Source organism: Somniosus microcephalus, chromosome 33, assembly GCF_052327205.1.
Source record: "Somniosus microcephalus isolate GS21.2 chromosome 33, FLI_Smic_1.0, whole genome shotgun sequence".
NCBI lineage: Eukaryota > Metazoa > Chordata > Chondrichthyes > Squaliformes > Somniosidae > Somniosus > Somniosus microcephalus.
The window spans coordinates 23,738,999-23,758,364 of record NC_141019.1 but is presented as its reverse complement, the minus strand read 5'-3'; the positions used below and the strand labels follow the sequence as shown (position 1 = coordinate 23,758,364).

General features: G+C 50.0%; 1 protein-coding gene across 3 annotated transcripts in view; it reads left to right on the top strand.

Moving 5' to 3' along the window:
• Positions 1–19,366, top strand: part of LOC147097007 (acid-sensing ion channel 1-like) — a 361,076-nt gene that overhangs the window by 184,672 nt on the left and 157,038 nt on the right. The gene's annotated exons all lie outside the window — the stretch shown is intronic.

The following is a 19,366-nucleotide window of genomic DNA, read 5'->3' as shown; positions in this document are numbered from 1 at the left end:
ACACTCAATGAACTCATCCTCAAGGCTGCTCTGCCCAATTTGATTTGTCCAGTTAATATGATAATTAAAATCCCCCATAATTATAGCTGTTCCCTTATTACAAGCCTCAACTATTTCCTGATTAATACTCCGTCCAACAGAGTTGCAACTGTTCGGAGGCCTATAGACTACACCCACTAGTGTTTTTTTCCCCTTATTATTCCTTATCTCCACCCAAACTGTTTCACTATCCTGCTCCTTTGACCCAATATCATTTCTCTGTATTATAGTGATTCCTTCCTTTATTAACATAGCCACCCCACCTCCTCTCCCTTCCTGCCTGTCCTTCCTGATTGTTAAATAACCTGGTATGTTTAATTCCCAGTCATGGTCACCCTGCAGCCATGTTTCTGTAATGGCCACAAGATCATACCCATATGTCGTTATTTGTGCCGTTAACTCATTCATTTTGTTACGAATGCTACGTGCATTCAGATAAAGAACTTTCAAATATGTTTTGTAACACTTAGTTCCTGTTTTTTCCCTTTTTAGTACTTTACTTTTTGCTCCATACCTTCTGTCCCTTCCTGACACATTCTGTTTTTTAATTGCCCCACTGCTACCTAGATCTATGACCTTCTCTGTTGTCATTTCTATTATTTGCTCTCTAGAAACCTCCCCCCCACTAATTAGTTTAAAGCCCTCTCTACAGCACTAGTTATATGATTCGCCAGGACTCTAGTCCCAGCACTGGCCAAGTGGAGTCCGTCCCAACGGAACAGCTCCCTCCTGTCCCAGTACTGGTGCCAGTGTCCCAAGAAGCAAAACCCATTTCTCCCACACCAGTCTTTGAGCCACGCATTTAACTCTTTAATTTTATTTATCCTAGCCATATTCGCTCGTGGCTCAGGTAATAACCCAGAGATTATTACCCTTGAGGTTCTGTTTTTTAATTTGACCCCTAGCTGCTCATACTCCTTTAACAGAACCGTCTTCCTTGTCCTATCTACGTCGTTTGTACCAACATGGACCACGACAACTGGATCCTCCCCCTCCCACTCCAAGTTTCTTTCCAGCCCAGAAGAGATGTCCTTAACCCTCGCACCGGGCAGGCAACACAGCCTTCGGGACTCCCGCTCTTGACTGCAGAGAACCCTATCTATCCCCCTAATGATACTATCCCCTACCACTACAACATTTCTTTTTACTCCCTCCACTTGAATGGCCCCCTGTACCACGGTGCTGTGGCCAGGTTGCTCATCCTCCCTGCAGTCCCCGCTCCCGCCCTCACAGGGAGTAAGAACCTCGATCCTGCTGGACAAGAACAAGGGCTGCATCTCCTTCAACACTACATACCTTCCTCACTCGTAGTCACACCGTCCTGTCCCTGACCACGGACTACATCTGCAGTAATTAACTTCATAGGTGTGACCATCTCCTGAAACATAGAGTCCAGGAACTTCTCCCCCTCCCTGATGTGTCGCAGTGTCTGAAGCTCGGTCACAAGCTCCATAACATGGAACTTGAGTTCCTCTAGCAGCAAACACTTGTCGCAGATGTAATCACCGTGAGCCTCAATGGGGACCACTGGCTCCCACATCTCGCAACAGTAACACATCACCTGCTCCATTCTATATAATTAATTAAATTTCTTATTAGTTATGAAGACCCTGCCCGGATATAGATGATAATGTCACACCACTATTCAAAGGACTTACCAACTTAAAGGTATAAAAGAGAAGAGAAGGAAGAAAACCAATCAACCAGCTGATCACCAACCTCCTCCTTGAATACTGTCTGTGGGGCCTGTTTGGTTGACTCGTCTCGCTGCTCCGCCTCCGCAGTGTTGTCCAAGCCTGGGAGTGGGGAACAAAACAGAGCAAAAAACACACCCTCACCTCCCACTTATCCGAACTCTCCCACTTAGCAAAACTCCAGCACCACTCAATGCACAAGGCACTCCCTGTAGGTTGTGAGGCCAAAAATTTGAGTTATATTGACCCAAACTGAATCTGCAAAAAAGCAGCGGCAGAGCTTTTTCACAGCATCGATCGGCCGCAATCACCGGCTCCTCCCCCTCCTCACAGCCCGACACCCACCCACACCATCCGAGGCCGCGGCGCGCGCTCTGATCTGGGACGTCCACAAGGCCCAGCTCCAGCCGCCGCTCACTAGTCCGGTTACCAGCGGCCCCAGCTACTCGGACATTTTGGCACTGGGGCCGATTTCTCTGCAACCAAATTTCACAGGACTATTTGGAGATTCGGGGGTGGGGTGGGTAGGTGGGGAGGGGCGGCTGTCGGAGCATGCGTGTTGCGGCCGCAGAGCACGATCGCTGCCTAAATTAAAGTCCCTCAGTGAGTCCACCCCCTTTACTGGTTGAAAACAGGAGATTGGCATCCCTCCCAGCAATCGGAACCCGCCCCGCCGCACAGCCCCGCCCACTCTATTGGCTGCCCACAGGGCAGCTCGGGGTCGCGTGGCTCCTGATTTGAAGCCGTGTGTATTCGGGGACGAGTTTCCTGAACCGGGAACTTTTCCGGGGACATTATGGGCCAGAACTTCGGGTCCCCATGGGTGAGTACACGCTGGGTACTCACCCGTAGGCCCAACGAAAGTGCCGGTTTCGTGCATGCACTGCGCGAGAAACCGGAACTTCCGTTCCCTTAAAGGAAGGGGTTCACAGGTGGAACGCGTGCGCCGGAGAGGCAGCGCGTACGCCTGGAACTTCCGTTTTTTTTGCAGGTTTCTCCGGGAGGGTAAGTCTCCAGGAGTTACGCTTTTAAAGAACAGTCGCAAGGCCTGCTTTTAACAAGATAAGTGGTGAATTAAGTTAAATTAAAACATTTTTTCCACAGGTTTATTATTTTTAAATACCTTAAAGAAAGGTAAGTTTATTTTTAGCCCCGCTAAAAACTGTAATTAATTTTTTCAAAAATTTAAATTATTGTTTAAAATAGTTATTTTATGAAATTTATAGTTATTTTAAAAATGTGATTTAAAAAAAAAAATTATTTGAAGTTTTAGTGATGTTTTGGGGCTGAACTCTAATCATAGATTTGACAGCTCTTCCTGTCAAATCTATGAATAGAGATTCCCTGCTACGATTGGCTCTCCATGGCCCACGTGATCCCAGCGGACGCTTCGAACTAACTGCGCCCCTGGGATACGCAAGCACTGTGCGCCGGCAGTTGGAGGAGGCCCAGGATCGGAATCCCACGCGGGCCCACAGCACAACGGCCGGCGCGCTAGGTAAGTGCAGGTCGGGGGCTTGCACCCGCGGGAAGCCTCCGACCCGAATTTCTGGGCCATTATTTGCCCGGGATCAAGGTCCCTTATCCAGGGGGATGTATGGTCACCCTAATTTATGTGCCTCCTGACCTGCCCTCTCCGGAGGAGAAATGCACTAACGGGGAAAATAGCGAGTAAGGGGGAAGGCTTCCTTGGATTATTTAAAGGATGTACTATGTAGGCTGTGCTCTCCGCAAAGTATGTGCTAACTGCCCAAGAGCAAATCGGGATCTGGGTACTGCCTGTCAGGGACAGAGTCCATCTCGATCCCCAGGAGCATTGTTCCACACGCATACAACAGGTTGTTTTTTAAAATTAAAATGTATCCGAATTGATCCATCCCTCACAGGTGCAAATCCCAAAATGGCCAATAAGCATTCAGATGCCTGAGAGTATCTCATCACCATACCTTTCCACTATTGAAGTCTCCTCCTGCTGATAAGCCTACAGCTAAAAAGATGATCTTTTGTATACATTGCTGCAAATTGCACCTGTGCGCGCTCGGTTTTGGAATTTTACCTACGGAAGATAAAAATTGCTGCTTCTCAGAATCTGGAAAAGAACAGAATATAAATTCTTGACTCGCTCTGCACGCACTTGACTAGTATTTTTAGTTCCCCACGGAGTGTTGGTTCTCTCTGTATACAGTACTACACGCTGCTTTTACCCTGTCCCCTGTTTAGGTCAGATTCCAGGAGACTAGCATTTACAATATTAAGTCCAGCTCCCTTATTCTGACCTGAGAAGTTCTTAAGGTCACAGGGCTGGCCACTGCCACTGTTGCACAGTATTTTTTTGAAAGCCTTTGTGTAACCACATCACTTGCTAAAATCCACAAGGATGTTTCTATGTTTCTATAGGAACAGGGTACTGAGTTTGGATGATCAGCCATGATCTCATTGAATGGCGGAGCAGGCTCGTGGGGCCAAATGGCCGACTCCTGCTCCTATCTTCTATGACACAAAAGGAGGAGAAACCAGTTTTAGTCATACAGACTAGAAGGTCTCAGATATGATCTTCTGATTAGCTGACTTCAGACAGGAGAGCAGTTGGCACTCCATCAGGCCTCCGCAGGCCTTGGCTTAAAGAACAAAAAAATCAGCCATACTCCTGCTGGTCAATAGGAATTGGTAGATTGAAAAAAAAACATCCCGGTAGTCGTGTGATACAACAGTAATGGAGTTGTTGACTCATAAGAACATAAGAAATGGGAGCAGGAGTCGGCCATTTGGCCCTTGAGCCTGCTCCGCCATTCAATAAGATCATGGTTGATCTTCGACCTCAACTCCACTTTCCTGCACTATCCCCACATCCCTTGATTCCCTTAATATTCAAAGATCTATCGATCTCCGTCTCTGAGCATCCACAGCCCTCTGGGGTAGAGAATTCCAAAGATTCACCGCCCTCTGAGTGAAGAAATTTCTCCTCATCTCGGTCCTAAATGGCCAACCCTTCATCATAGCAATCAATCTCCATCAATTAGTCTACCAGACACGAGGTGAGGAAAACCCCCAGTGGTGGAGAGCTTTGGGAACCATAGGTCCAAAGTCACCTCTTCCTCCCGAGCACGCTGTACTCCCTGCACGTCATGTCTCAAATTAATCACATACTGGATCCCAAAATGTTATTTTCTGAAAGAAATCTATATAATTCGCATTTGAATGAATCAATACTAACTGCCTCCACCGTCTCCCTAAGGAGTCTGTCCCATAGATTGACACTCGCTCACTGAAATATTGTATCCCCAGATTAGTTTTGAATTTACTTCAAGCGCAGGTCGTGTCCTCTGGTTCTACTGTTCTGGACAGGGTCGTCTTCTTCTTTTGTATGGTAGTAGCGAAGCAAATCAGATGTCAATATCTCAGTCAGATATCCAGGCCAAAGCTTCTGGTGTAACAGCATGGGTATCTTGTAGGCTGCCTGTGAATTTCCTCTGAGTGCAGTGCTCACTGATGTGCTCCAGGGTCTGATCAGGACAGTCACATGATGGGGATGCTTTAATCTTCCCTCTATGGAGAAGGTGGCAGCATCAATCATGAGCAGTTCTGAGGCGGTTGATGGTTGTCCACTGCTTGCGAGGAAGCTTTGATCCTTCAGGTTGTACTGTGGGGTCCTTTATAAGGAATCCATTCCGTATGTCGCAGTTCTTCCAAGCATTTCGCCATCGGTCAAGGCGAAACCGCTTGTCATGGTCGACACTATCTAGTCCCTTTCGAATCCTAAATACAGCAATCATATCACCTCTCAACCTCTTATCCAGTGAGAACGTGGCCAATTTACATAAATGCTCCTCATAATCCAATCCCTCCATCCCCTCAATCATTCTGGCTGCTCTCTTCTGTATCCTTTGAACAAGACATGGACAGGAAGAGGGTGTGGTTTGGCATATATCCCCATACAGTAGAAAACCCTAGCTGCCTTCACAGTTTAGGCTGGCACATGAAGGATGCCATTTGGATGGGGCAGGCGGTAAGATGGAGTGGGGGTAAGGGGGCGAGCATCCTTGGAACAATACCGTCACAGGCATGAGGGCCTTCAGAGAGGAGGAGGAGGGGCAATATTAAGGAGAGGAAAAGCAGTTCAATCATATTGTTATTCATCACAAAACTGTTGGGCACTCTCCTTAAGATCTGAAGAAAGAGATTTTGATGTTAAAACAAATCTGTGCCAAAGTAAGTGCCACTTCACGAGGAAAAGCTTTTCAAGTCAACAGCACTGGCAGCTTCCTCATCGGGCGCTACTCCTTAATGTATTGTCTGAAAATAGTTGGGCGCATTCCAGCTACTCGCTTCAAGGAGTTTCTGAAGAAAGCCTCGCGATATTTTGAAATCTGTGTTTGAAGCTGAACAAAATATTGGCAATAGCAAAATACTGCGGATGCTGGAAATCTGAAACAACAACAGAAAATGCTGGAAACACTCAGCAGGCCAGGCAGCATCTGTGAAGAGAGAAACAGAGTTAACGTTTCAGGCCTGTGCCTGGCCTGCTGAGTGTTTCCAGCATTTTCTGTTGTTGTTTAAAATATTGGCAAGCTCGTTTGTACTGTACTCGTAACGGAGTAAAAGTGTTTTGAAGTGGGTAGAATTCCCCGCAGCAGTGACCGCTTACAATGAGTGAACAGGTATTCATGCATGTATTTTTTTTTATTCATTTATGGGATGTGGGTGTCGCTGGCAAGGCCAGCATTTATTGCCCATCCCTAGTTGCCCTTGAGAAGGTGGTGGTGAGCCGCCTTCTTGAACCGCTGCAGTCCATGTGGTGAAGGTGCTCCCACAGTGCTGTTAGGGAGGGAGTTCCAGGATTTTGACCCAGCGACAATGAAGGATTGGCGATATATTTCCAAGTCAGGATGGTGTGTGACTTGGAGGTGGTGGTGTTCCCATGCGCCTGCTGCCCTTGTCCTTCTAGGTGGAAGAGGTCGCGGGTTTGGGCGGTGCTGCTGAAGAAGCCTTGGCAAGTTGCTGCAGTGCATCTTGTAGATGGTACACACTGCAGCCACGGTGCGCCGGTGGTGGACGGAGTGAATGTTTAAGGTGGTGGCTGGAGTGCCAATCAAGTGGGCTGCTTTGTCCTGGATGGTGTCGAGCTTCTTGAGTGTTGTTGGAGTTGCACTCATCCAGAGTATTCCATCACACATCCTTACTTGTGCCTTGTAGATGGTGGAAAGGCTTTGGGGAGTCAGGAGGTGAGACACTCGCCGCAGAATACCCAGCCTCTGACCTGCTCTTGTTGCCACAGTATTTATGTGGCTGGTCCAGTTAAGTTTCTGGTCAATGGTGACCCCCAGGATGTTGATGGTGTGGGATTCGGCGATGGTAATTTGCATTAAAGGTGCCTCGGCCTGTAACATAACGGGATGCTCCGACCAGCTGCATGAAACAGAGGCGCACAGTGATGCGGTTGGTGACGCGATGACATTGCACCAGCAACGTTATGTGCTTTCAGAATAATTCTGCTGTGGTGCGGAGCATTACATAGAATGTACAACACAGAGACCAGCCATTTGGCCCAACTGGCCCAGGCTGCTGTTTATGTTCCGCACGAGCCTCCTTCTACCCTACTTCATCTAACCCTTGATACGCTTATCAATTACTTCATAAAAGGTGATGAGTCGAAGAAGAGATGATGAGTCGAAAGAAGAGATGAATAAGGCTTTTATTAGCTAAGAAGAGACCATGCTTCTTCGTGAGTGACTGAACAAGTCTGAACGAAACCCACACAGTGGTGGGTGGAGTCAGCTGAGGCATGCCTCCATACACAGCGCCACCCAGAGGTGGCAATATACAATACAGTGGTTTACCACATTCACCCCTTGTTTAATGTGAAGTCCGGCGGGGTGAAGGGTACTACAAGTTAAGTCTATCAGGAGGCCTTGTCTGACGTCCTGATCGTCGTGGTGGCGGCGGTGGTGTTGCAGCATCCGACGTCGGGTCTGGTGTCTGGGTGGTTGGCGAAGATTCCTGGGGCTTTGGCATGCCGTCTGCAGGGGTTGGGTTGGGAGGGGTGGTGGGGGATAACAGTGGTAAGGGGGATAACGGTGGTAAGGGGGATAACGGTGGTAATTCAGGGGTACCCGAGGGTGCGAGATCTCGTATGGAGACCGTGTCCTCCCGCCCGTCTGGGTATGTCACCCAGGCATACTGGGGGTTGGCGTGTAGGAGGTGCACCCGCTCGACCAGGGGGTCCGTTTTATGCGTCCTCACGTGCCTCCGCAGTAGGACGGGCCCAGGAGAAGTCAACCATGCCGGTAGCGAGGTTCCCGATGTAGACTTCCGGGGGAAAACGAACATTTTCTCATGAGGGGTCGCATTAGTGGCAGTACAAAGCAGTGACCGAATGGAGTGAAGCGCTGCAGGGAGGACCTCCTGCCAGCGGGAGGTCGGAAGGCCCTTAGATTTTAGTGCTAAGAGGACTGCCTTCCAAACCGTCGCGTTCTCCCTTTCCACCTGGCCGTTCCCCCGGGGGTTGTAACTGGTGGTCCTGCTCGTGGCGATACCTCTTGTTAGCAGGTACTGCCGAAGTTCGTCGCTCATGAACGATGAGCCCCTGTCGCTATGTATATAGCTGGGGAACCCGAACAGAGCGAAGATGTCATTCAGACACTTGATGACCGTGGTACTGGTCATGTCTGGGCAAGGGATGGCAAAGGGGAAACGGGAGTACTCATCAACTATGTTGAGGAAGTACACATTGCGGTCAGCGGAGGGGAGGGGCCCTTTAAAATCGACGCTCAGGCGTTCGAAGGGGCGGGTGGCCTTGATCAGGCTTGCTCTGTCCGGCCTATAGAAGTGCGGTTTGCACTCGGCGCAGATTTGGCAGCTCTTGGTCATGGTCCTGACCTCCTCGATGGAGTAGGGCAGGTTACGGGATTTGATAAAATGGAAAAACCTGGTGACCCCCGGGTGGCAGAGGTCATTGTGGAGGGACTGCAGCCTATCACTCTGCGCGTTGGCGCATGTACCACGTGATAGGGCATCTGGGGGCTCATTGAGTTTCCCTGGCCGATACAAGATATCATAATTGTAGGTGGAGAGTTCGATTCTCCACCTCAAGATCTTGTCGTTCTTGATTTTACCCCTCTGCTTATTATTAAACATAAAAGCTACTGAACGCTGGTCAGTGAGCAGGGTAAATCGTTTCCCGGCCAGGTAATGCCTCCAGTGACGCACCGCTTCTACAATAGCCTGGGCCTCCTTTTCGACGGAGGAGTGTCTCGTCTCGGGGCCCTGGAGGGTCCTTGAGAAAAAGGCCACGGGTCTGCCCGCCTGGTTAAGGGTCGCGGCTAGGGCGAAGTCGGAGGCATCGCTCTCCACTTGGAAGGGGATGGACTCATCCACCGCGTGCATTGCGGCCTTCGCGATATCGTTCTTGATAAGAGTGAAGGCTGCACACGCCTCTGGTGTCAGGGGGAAGGAGGTGGCTTTGATGAGGGGCCTGGCTTTGTCTGCATAGAGGGGCACCCACTGGGCGTAGTAGGAGAAAAACCCCAGGCATCTCTTCAGTGCTTTTTGGCAGTGGGGAAGGGGTAGCTCCATTAGGGGGCGCATTCTGTCGGGGTCGGGCCCGATGACTCCGTTCTCCACCACGCAGCCGAGGATGGCCAGGCGCTTGGTGTGAAACATACATTTTTCCTTATTGTACGTTAGGTTCAGCCGTTGGGCCGTACGGAGGAAATTTGCTAGATTAACGTCGTGGTCCTGCTGGTCGTGGCCGCAGATGGTGACGTTATCCAAATAGGGGAAGGTTGCCCGCAGCGCGTTCTGGTCAACCATTCGGTCCATCTCCCTTTGGAAGACCGAAACCCCGTTGGTGACGCCGAAGGGGACCCTAAGGAAGTGGTAGAGGCGGCCGTTTGCCTCGAAGGCAGTATACTGGCGGTCCTCATGGCGGATGGGCAGCTGGTGGTACGCTGACTTAAGGTCGATGGTGGAGAATACTTTGTATTGCGCAATCTGATTGACCATATCAGATATGCGAGGGAGGGGGTACGCGTCCAGCTGGGTGTACCGGTTTATGGTTTGGCTGTAGTCGATTACCATGCGGCGTTTTGCAGTGGTTTTAACGACTACAACCTGGGCTCGCCAGGGGCTAGTGCTACCTTCGATAATGCCCTCCTTCAAGAGCCGCTCCACCTCAGAGCTGATAAAAGCTCTGTCCCCGGCACTGTACCGCCTGCTTTTGGTAGCGATGGGTTTACAGTCGCGGGTGAGGTTAGCGAACAGGGGAGGGGGGGGGACTTTTAATGTGGAAAGGCTGCAGGTGGTTTGCAGCGGGCGATTTAAAAGTTGTTGGTTGCAGACTGTGAGTGGGGGGAGGGGTCCACCGTATGCTAGTGTGACACTCTTAAGGTGGCACTGAAAATCCAACCCTAGCAGGACGGCAGCGCAAAGACGGGGCAGGACTAGCAGTTTAAATTTTTGATATTCAGTGCCCCCTACTGACAGGGTCACCACACAGTAGCCGCTGATGTCCATTGACTGGGACTTGGACGCCATAGAAATGCGATGGTGCGTTGGCAGAATCGTGAGGGAGTGGCTACGTACCGTGTCGGGGTGGACGAAACTCTCTGTGCTCCCGCTGTCGATCAGGCAACTGGTGGCGCGGCCGTTTACCGCGATATCCATCATGGAGCTGGATAGATGGTGAGGGTGGCCTTGATCCAGCGTCACGGAGGCCAGTATGTGGCTTAGTGAGTCACTATAGTCATCCGCCGAGACGGTGGTCGGTTCCGGTGACGAAATGGCGGTTGAGTGCGTTGGATACGATGGCGGCGGATGCCATGCGGCCGGGGGTACACAAAATGGCGGATAAGATGGCTGCTCCCATGGCCCGCACGCTGCGCTGCTGGCTGGCTTCCCCTTGCAGGCGTTAGCGTAATGGCCTTTCTTCCCGCAGCCCGAGCAGGTAGCTGTCTTAGCTGGGCAGTGCGCTCTGGGATATTTTAACTGGCCACAGAAATAGCATTTTTGGGCCTGGTTACTGGGCATCGAAGCAGTTCTTACCGGAGGCTGCTGTCTCGATTGGGTCGCTGCAGCGGTTGGTGCCGGGGGCGGCGGTCCCGTGTCCCACGGTTTCGATTGCCATGTCTCGGCGCCGTTACGGGGGTATGCCTCGAGGTTTCGGTGGGCCTCCTCTAACGAGAGCGCAAGGGCAATGGCCGTCTTCAGGTCGGGTTCCTTGCTTTCTAGCAGTCTCTGCCGGGTGTGGTCTGACTGGAGGCCCCTGACGAAGGCATCACAGGCGAGTCCCTGCGCGTGCTCCACAGCCGTTACCGCTTTACAATCGCAGTCTCTGCAGAGTGCCAGTAGCGCCCGTGCAAATGCCCCTACCGATTCTCCCGGTTGCTGCCTGCGGGATCCCAAGAGGTGTCGGGCGTAAATTGTGTTCACTGGGCGCGTATATTGCCCTTTTAGTAGCTCGAGGGCCGCCACGTACGTATTAGAGTCCCGGATTAGCATATATACTTGATGGCTCACCTGGGCGGTCAAAATTTTCAGTTTGTGATCCTCCTCTGTAACCTGTGAGATTGCGAGGAAGGATTCAAAGCAGCTCAGCCAGTGTTCAAACTTGGCTGATGCACCCACATCTTGAGGGTCGAGGTCCAGGCGTGGTGGTCTGAGGGCTCTCAGCAATGTCTGCTGTATCCGTTGCTGTTGTTGCTCCTCAGGTGTCGCCATTTAACTTTTAGCTAATAAAATTGATACGCTTATCAATTACTTCATAAAAGGTGATGAGTCGAAGAAGAGATGATGAGTCGAAAGAAGAGATGAATAAGGCTTTTATTAGCTAAGAAGAGACCATGCTTCTTCGTGAGTGACTGAACAAGTCTGAACGAAACCCACACAGTGGTGGGTGGAGTCAGCTGAGGCATGCCTCCATACACAGCGCCACCCAGAGGTGGCAATATACAATACAGTGGTTTACCACAACCCTATTACAAGCCAGGAGGGAATCCCAGTTTTGATCCCCGGTCCTGCTGATTTTGCTAATCTTTGTTGAGGACAGACAAATGGCCCCAGTGCCCTGTGCTAGGAAGCCAGGGTTGGGGCAAAACAACTTGGCCAGGTTTCTGCTCCTGCTCGCTATCCAGCGGCCCTGGTGGGTAATACACACGTGGCGGTCGGGTGCAGACAGGATTGGACTTGCCTGTGATGCCTCTGCAGTCGAACAGCCCAGCTGCACTCGCTCTCCTGGTGCACATATGAAGTATAGCCACTGGGGCGAGGTATTAGCTGCTGTTGTCTGGAGCCACACCCCCAGTAGGAACCAACACCTTCAGGAGAGATGGGGTAAGGGGAGAAAGTTAAAGGAAAAATGGATGGGGAAAAAGTACTTGACGAGGGAAAATTGGCAGAGCTATGGGGAAAGAGTAGGGGAGTGGGACTAATTGGAGAGCTCTTTCAAAGAGCCGGCACAGGCACAATGGGTCGAATGGCCTCCTTCTGTGCTGTATCATTCTATGATTTAAGCATTTCCCCTGCATTCCAACGCTGATTTGCAACACAGTATGCACGTGTCTTAAGAATGCCTGCCCAATGCTCTGTTTTCCCCTGATTTGCGGGCGTGCGGAGCTGGCAGTATAACTCGGTGCTTTTAGCCCACGCCACGCTATAAGCAGGCATAGTGTAAAGGTGGCAGCATTCCCCTCCATCTTTGTTTCTGAGGAGATTGTAATGGGTAAGATCAGTTTCCGCCCTTGTGACCAATGTTCCCGTTAAGTGCAGCGGTCTGGAGGAACCGCGCAGCCAGCTCACCGGCTTTTAAATGGAAAAACCGTGCATGCGCGCAAATTTGAATGGGCCGCGCAGCGCGTTAAAGGGACCGCGCACCTGAAAAGAAAATTGGAGGGAACATTGCTTGTGACACTAGTCTCTGGTCCTCTCGGATTCCTTCAATCAGAGAGCTGGGAAGAAGAGCCAAGCATCCATGAACAAACTCTCCCAGATATCCATCCTACTGGGATGAGTGGGCATGGATCAGGGCGGGGGGGGGGGGGACATTCCCGACTGGAATAAACTGTTTTAGCAAGCAGTGGCTACGCGTCATTATAGCTCACTGCCCCTTTAAAGACTGTGTCCATCGGGCACTGCCACTTTAATCCCTGCCTTCAACAACGGGATAAGACCGCTCATTACATGCACAGCCACCAGCGAGGCTGCCGAGGTTGATGCATTAATATCGAAAGTGCTGTCAATCCCGTTTTAAAGCGCCTTTGACTGATAATAGTCTGGGATGAGGTGTGACACTTGGTGTTATTTATCATTAATTGGAATAATTTGCAGTGAACTACTGAGGTGTGACAGCCCGATGGAATGCAGCAAGTGCGCCCAATTTTTGAAAGTTAATTTCTCTTTTAGTCGAGACCACAATTGCATTTCATCTTGTACCTTGTCCTCTAGATACAGGGACTGGCAGGAACCTTGAGTACATCTGATTTAATTTGCCCGGGCAAGTACTGCCTCTCTATGATTTACTTATCATGCAAAAAGAGTGATTTTTCCAATTAATTCGGCATGTCCTTTAGCACAGTGTATATTGTGTCTTCCACTACCGCCCGACCGCCAAATGTTAGATCCGTGGTTCAGTGGATAAAGAATTACACGGATGCTGTACATAAACAAACAACAGGTCTTTACTGGAGGAGGGCAATCTCTAGACTGGAGTACAGAGGCATGCGCACAGCTTATATACCGGTGTGGTTACTGCCGGTACTACAGTATACAGGAGCTGTAAAAAGTAGTTCTGACTTAAAGCACATACACTACAATTCCTCCCTTTTTAGATTAATAATACCCCCTTAATATTCAAATAACAATTACATTTTTACATGTACATTCAATAACAAAAAGTCCATTTATAGATTCAGTCTTTGGGGCAGCTTCCTGACCCTTTCGGGATAGCGCCTTTCCGGAGGTTCTTGTTCTTGGTGCAGAGGCGATTCTGACCCCTTTTCATCGGGTAGTTCATCGGGTTCCACTGCTACTGGGTGTGAAGTAGATGCTACCGGTATGTTGGGTTCATCCCCAGGTACTCGAGACATGGGGTTGACGCCTTCCTGTGATGCTAAGATCTGATCGACGTGGCGTCTCACAATGTTCTCCCCGACGTCCACTGTGTACATTAATGGCCCCTGCCTTGTACATATCGTTCCGGGTTGCCACTTCTCTGTTCGATAGTCACGGGCCAAGACTGGTTGCCCTACATTGAAGCTCCTTGTCGGCTTCTCGTTAATGTGCTGGAATTGTTTGTCCTCAACATTTCTTCGCACATTTGGTCTGAGCAAGTCCAGACGAGATCTCAACCTTCGGTTAAAGAACATCATGGCCGGGGTCTGGTTGGTAACAGCATGTGTCGCGTTTCGGTAGGCTAATAAGAAATTGTCCATCTTATGCTGTAGTGGAATTCCCTCGTCGCACATGGCCTTTATCGCCTTCTTAAAGGTTTGTACGAACCTCTCAGCCAATCCATTGGTGGCTGGATGATACGGGGCGGATGTGTAATGCCTTACCCCATTCCTTTTCATGAATTTTTGGAACTCGTCGGACACAAACTGTGGTCCATTATCAGAGCAGATCTGCTCTGGCAAACTGTTTCTGGCAAATATGGTCCGCAGGACTGCAATCGTTTTCTCTGTAGTGGTTGAAGACATCTTTATCACCTCAGGCCACTTTGAATGAGCATCCACTGCTATTAAGAACATTGAGTCCATGAATGGACCAGCGAAATCAATGTGCACCCGTTGCCATGGAGAGGAGGGCCACTCCCATGGGTGTAGAGGGGCATGTGGTGGTGCATTTTGGACCTTCTGGCATCCTAAGCAGCTCTTAGTTAGGTCTTCGATTTGTTGATCGATTCCCGGCCACCACACATAAGCCCTAGCAAAGCTTTTCATTTTCACTCCCCCCAGATGACCTTCATGTAGCTCCTTTAGCACTCTCTCCCTTAACTTGGGTGGAATCACCACTCTGGATCCACACATCACTGTCCCCTGGCATACTGACAGCTGTTCTCTTCTGGATGAGAATGCTGGCAACAGTGAGTCGCCATGTGTTGGCCATCCCCTCACCGTCAATTCATATACCCGTGACAGCGTCGGATCATTGCGGGTGTCCTTCTCTATATCCGCGTTTGTTACTGGCAATCGTTCAATTATCGACGAATAAAATATCTCGATAGGGTCCACTGCTGGTGCTTCCTCCACCGTAGGCAGTGGCAGGCGCGATAGCCCATCAGCGTTCCCATGCTGTTTCGTGCCTTTACATTCTATTTCATATTGATTCGCCCCTAGAAACAGGGACCATCTTTGTAACCGCTGTGCAGTCATTACTGGCACGCCCTTCTTGGGATTAAAGATGGAGACAAGTGGTTGGTGGTCAGTCAGCAAGGTGAACTTCTGCCCATGCAGATAGTGGTTGAATTTTTTCACTCCCCATACTAGGCTGAGGGCCTCCCTGTCAATCTGGGCGTAGTTGCGCTCGGCTGAGGTTAGTGACCGAGACGCAAAGGCTACTGGCCTCTCCAACCCATCTGGGAATTTGTGCGACAGCACCGCTCCAATGCCGTAGGGTGATGCATCACATGCCAAACGAATTGGTAGTGCTGGGTTGAAATGGGCCAACACCTCTTTTGATGTGATCAATTCTTTACACTTCTGGAAAGCTCGTCTACATTCGTCATCCCACTTCCATGGTACCCCTGTTTGCAGTAGGGTGTTCAGTGGGTGTAATACCGTGGACAAATTTGGTAAGAACTTGTGGTAATAGTTTACCAGCCCGAGGAACGACCTCAGTTGTGACACATTTTCCGGTGCTGGAGCCTTGACTACTGCCTCAATCTTGTCAGGGGACTTATGTAACCCCTCTTCATCGATGACGTGGCCGCAATACGAGATCTGTTTCTGGAAAAACTCGCACTTGTGGCAATTAGCTCGTAGCCCATATTCCTTTAATCTGGCGAGCACCTTCTCCAAGTTAGCGAGGTGATCACTGTCATTTTCGCCCGTGACCAAGATGTCGTCCAAATAACACTGGGTCCCTGGAATCCCTTGCAGGACCTGATCCATCGCCCTTTGCCAGATAGCCGGAGCCGAGGCTACTCCAAACACCAGCCGGTTGTATTGATAGAGACCTTTATGGGTGTTGATCGTAAGGTAATGCTTCGAAGCTTCTTCTACCTCCATTTGCAAGTACGCCTGGGCTAGATCAATTTTGGTGAAGCGTTTACCACCAGATAGCGAGGCGAAAATATCCTCAATTCGTGGAAGCGGATATTGCACCGTGTGAAGGACTGGGTTCACTGTCACCTTAAAATCCCCACAGATGCGGATCTTCTTTGGTTCCCCAGGTGTATTACTCAATCACCTCTTCATTACAGGGACGATGGGTGTAGCCCACTCACTCCAGTCCACTTTGGACAGTACTCCTGAACGTTCCAACCCTTCCAGCTCTGCTTCGACAGCTGGTCTGATCGCATAAGGCACTGGTCTGGCCTTCAGAAACTTTGGGCTTGCATTATCCTCTATTTTAATTGTTGCTGTTATTCCTTTTAGTGTTCCTAGTCCCTCCTGGAACACTTCTTTTGCGTCAGTTAGCATTTTTGACAGTCGTCCAGGTGTGACGTCGTCATCCTTTTTGGCCTCCATCTTCAGTGCCTGTATGGAATGCCAATCTAAATGTATCTTCCGGATCCACTCACGTCCTAGCAGTGGTGGTCCTCCATTTGGCAATACATATATATCCATTTTAGGTATTTCCTGACCTTTATATGTCACTTTCACCCTTATTTTTCCTTTGGGGTAGACTTTTTGCCCCGTATACGTCTTCAAGACAATCTCTGTAGCTTTCAAGGGTATGTGTGAAAATAGCCGCTTGTAGTCTCTTTGATTTATGACTGTTAGAGCTGACCCTGTGTCCAATTCCATTTCCACTTGGACTCCGTCTATCTTGAGTGTAACCCAAATAGTCTGGTGATTCTCTATTTCGGTTACATTATGTAGTTTCAGACAACCCAGCTCCTTGCTTCCGGAGTCTGTGTCACTTTTCTGTTCATCTGAACCACTGTCCATCACCTGGTGTACCTTTTTGTACTTCTCCTGTGGAGATTTCTTACTGTTGGTTTTCTTCCCAGACCTGCAGACTCTTGCTATGTGTCCTGCTTTCCCACACTGTCTGCACACTTGGTCCTTGAACCAACAATCTTTCTGGTCATGTGTTGTTCTGCCGCAGCGATAGCACTTCCCTGTTCCATAGGTCATTTCGTTGGTGCCGTATTCTTGCGGTCTCCGTTGTATCTCTGCAGCGCCCCTTGCGGCTGCTTCGTGGGATACTGCCATATTGAAAGCTTTGTCCAGCGTAAGGTCCTTTTCTGATAGAAGCCGTTTCTGGGTTCCTTCACTTTGTAGCCCACACACAAACTTGTCCCTTAACGTGTCTGCTAGTCCCGCTCCAAACTGGCAGTATTTCGATAGCTTGCGCAGTTCCGTTAGGTACTCAGCGTTGCTTTCGTCTTTGTGTTGGTTCCTTTTATGGAACTTAAATCGTTCTGCTATCAGCAGCGGTGTGGGGCTTAAGTGGTCCTGTAGGATTTCTACTATGCTTCCAAAATCCTTGTTTACCGGCTTCTCTGGGGTTATTAGATTTCGCAGTAACCCATAAGTTTTTGCACCCATGGAATTTAACAGAACCAGTGCTTTATTAGCGTCTGGCACTTCATTCGCCCTGCAGTACACCTCAATACGTTCCACATATGTCGCCCAATCTTCGACTTCATTGTCGAACGTAGAGATACTGCCACTCTTCGGCATCCTTGGTTGTGCGTTAAATATCCCCAATGGCGCCTCCCGCGCTTCCCCTTCTTCTCCGCTGGCACAAAATGGCGTCTCCCGCGCTTTCCTTCCTTCCTGTGCTCGCCCGTCTTCTCCGCTGCGGCTTCACAAAATGGCGTCTCCCACGCTCTTCCTTCTCCGCGGCTCAATGGCGTCTCCCGCGCTCTCCCTGCTTCTCCGCGGCTCAATGGCGTCTCCCCTTGCTTCGTCCCACGGACCCTGATCAGCCCGTGATCCCTGGCTGTGCTCTGCGCGTTCTTCTCTTGATATTTGTCGACGCCGCTCAGTCTAGAACCCGGCTGTTTCTTACCCTCTCTCGCTCCGGTTTGCAGTATTTTTCCTCGACGCCGCTCGGTGATCAATCCCCGGCTGCGCCCTGCTCTCTTCACCCTCTTTCTTACCCCGTCGACGCTGCCCGGCTCTCTCTCTCTGCCGTCGGTCGGCTCCAGCCGCCGCTGCTCGGGAAGGGTCTGCTCAGGACCTGTCGTCGGTCTCTTACTACTCGTTGTGGCTGGGGAACCAAGCCCGGCTCTCCACAGCCTCCCCAGCGAAGTTGGATCTCTGCCTGACTGCTGGGCGGTTGCTCGCGGTCGACGCCCTTGTTCCTGGACTCGACAATTTTTTTTTGTTTTTTGTTTTTGTTTAATGTTGCAGGTAGATTCGCATCAACACTCGTCGCCACTGTTAGATCCATGGTTCAGTGGATAAAGAATTACATGGATGCTGTACATAAACAAACAACAGGTCTTTACTGGAGGAGGGTCATCTCTAGACTGGAGTACAGAGGCATGCGCACAGCTTACTGTAGTACTGGTGTGGTTACTGCCGGTACTACAGTATACAGGAGCTGTAAAAAGTAGTTCTGACTTAAAGCACATACACTACACCAAACTACGAGGATTTCAATGTCTGCCCATTTGGACAGAAAACTTCAAATGAGTGCACTATGAGAAGATACGATAACGCCTCAATTTTAAAATTATCATCCTTGTTTTCATATCCCTCCATGGCCTCGCCTCCTCCCTATCTCTGTAACCTCCTCCAGCCCTACAACCCTCCGAGATCCCTGCTCTCCTGCAATTCTGGTCTCTTGCGCATCCCCGATTTTCATGGCTCCACCATTGGTGGCCGTGCCTTCAGCCGCCGAGGCCCCAAGCTCTGGAATTCCCCCTCTAAACCTCTCCGCCTCTCCACCTCTCTCTCCTCCTTTAAGACGTACCTTAAAACCCACTACCCCCCACCCCCAACTCCATTTCCACCGCAACTCTTCCCAGCTTTATTGGAATCTGCCTGATTTCAGGCAGGATCACAGAGGACAATCCATCTGAGAGACCGCTCCTGAGACAGTGCAGCACTCCCGCAGAACTACACTCGAGTGTCATCCTAGATGATTGGGTAATCTAGGACCTTCAAACTTTGGGATAAGGCTCAATCCCACAATCGTTTTGCCCCATAAACAAATCTGCTACCAAAGGAGATGAGGCCCAAAGCTTTGTGTCTATTAGAAGCTGCAAATAACCTGACGAGGCGCAAAGGGTGGATATGCAACTAACTACAGTCAGACGTTTCTGCCTGTGGAGTCCAAAACTAGGGGTCATCAATATAAGATAGCCACAAATAAATCCAATAGGGAATTCAGGAGAAACTTCTTTACCCAGAGAGTCGTGAGAATGTGGAACTCGCTCCCACAGGGAGTGGTTGAGGCGAATAGCACAGATGCACATGATAAGCACATGAGGGAGAAAGGAATGGAGGGATATGTTGATAGGGTGA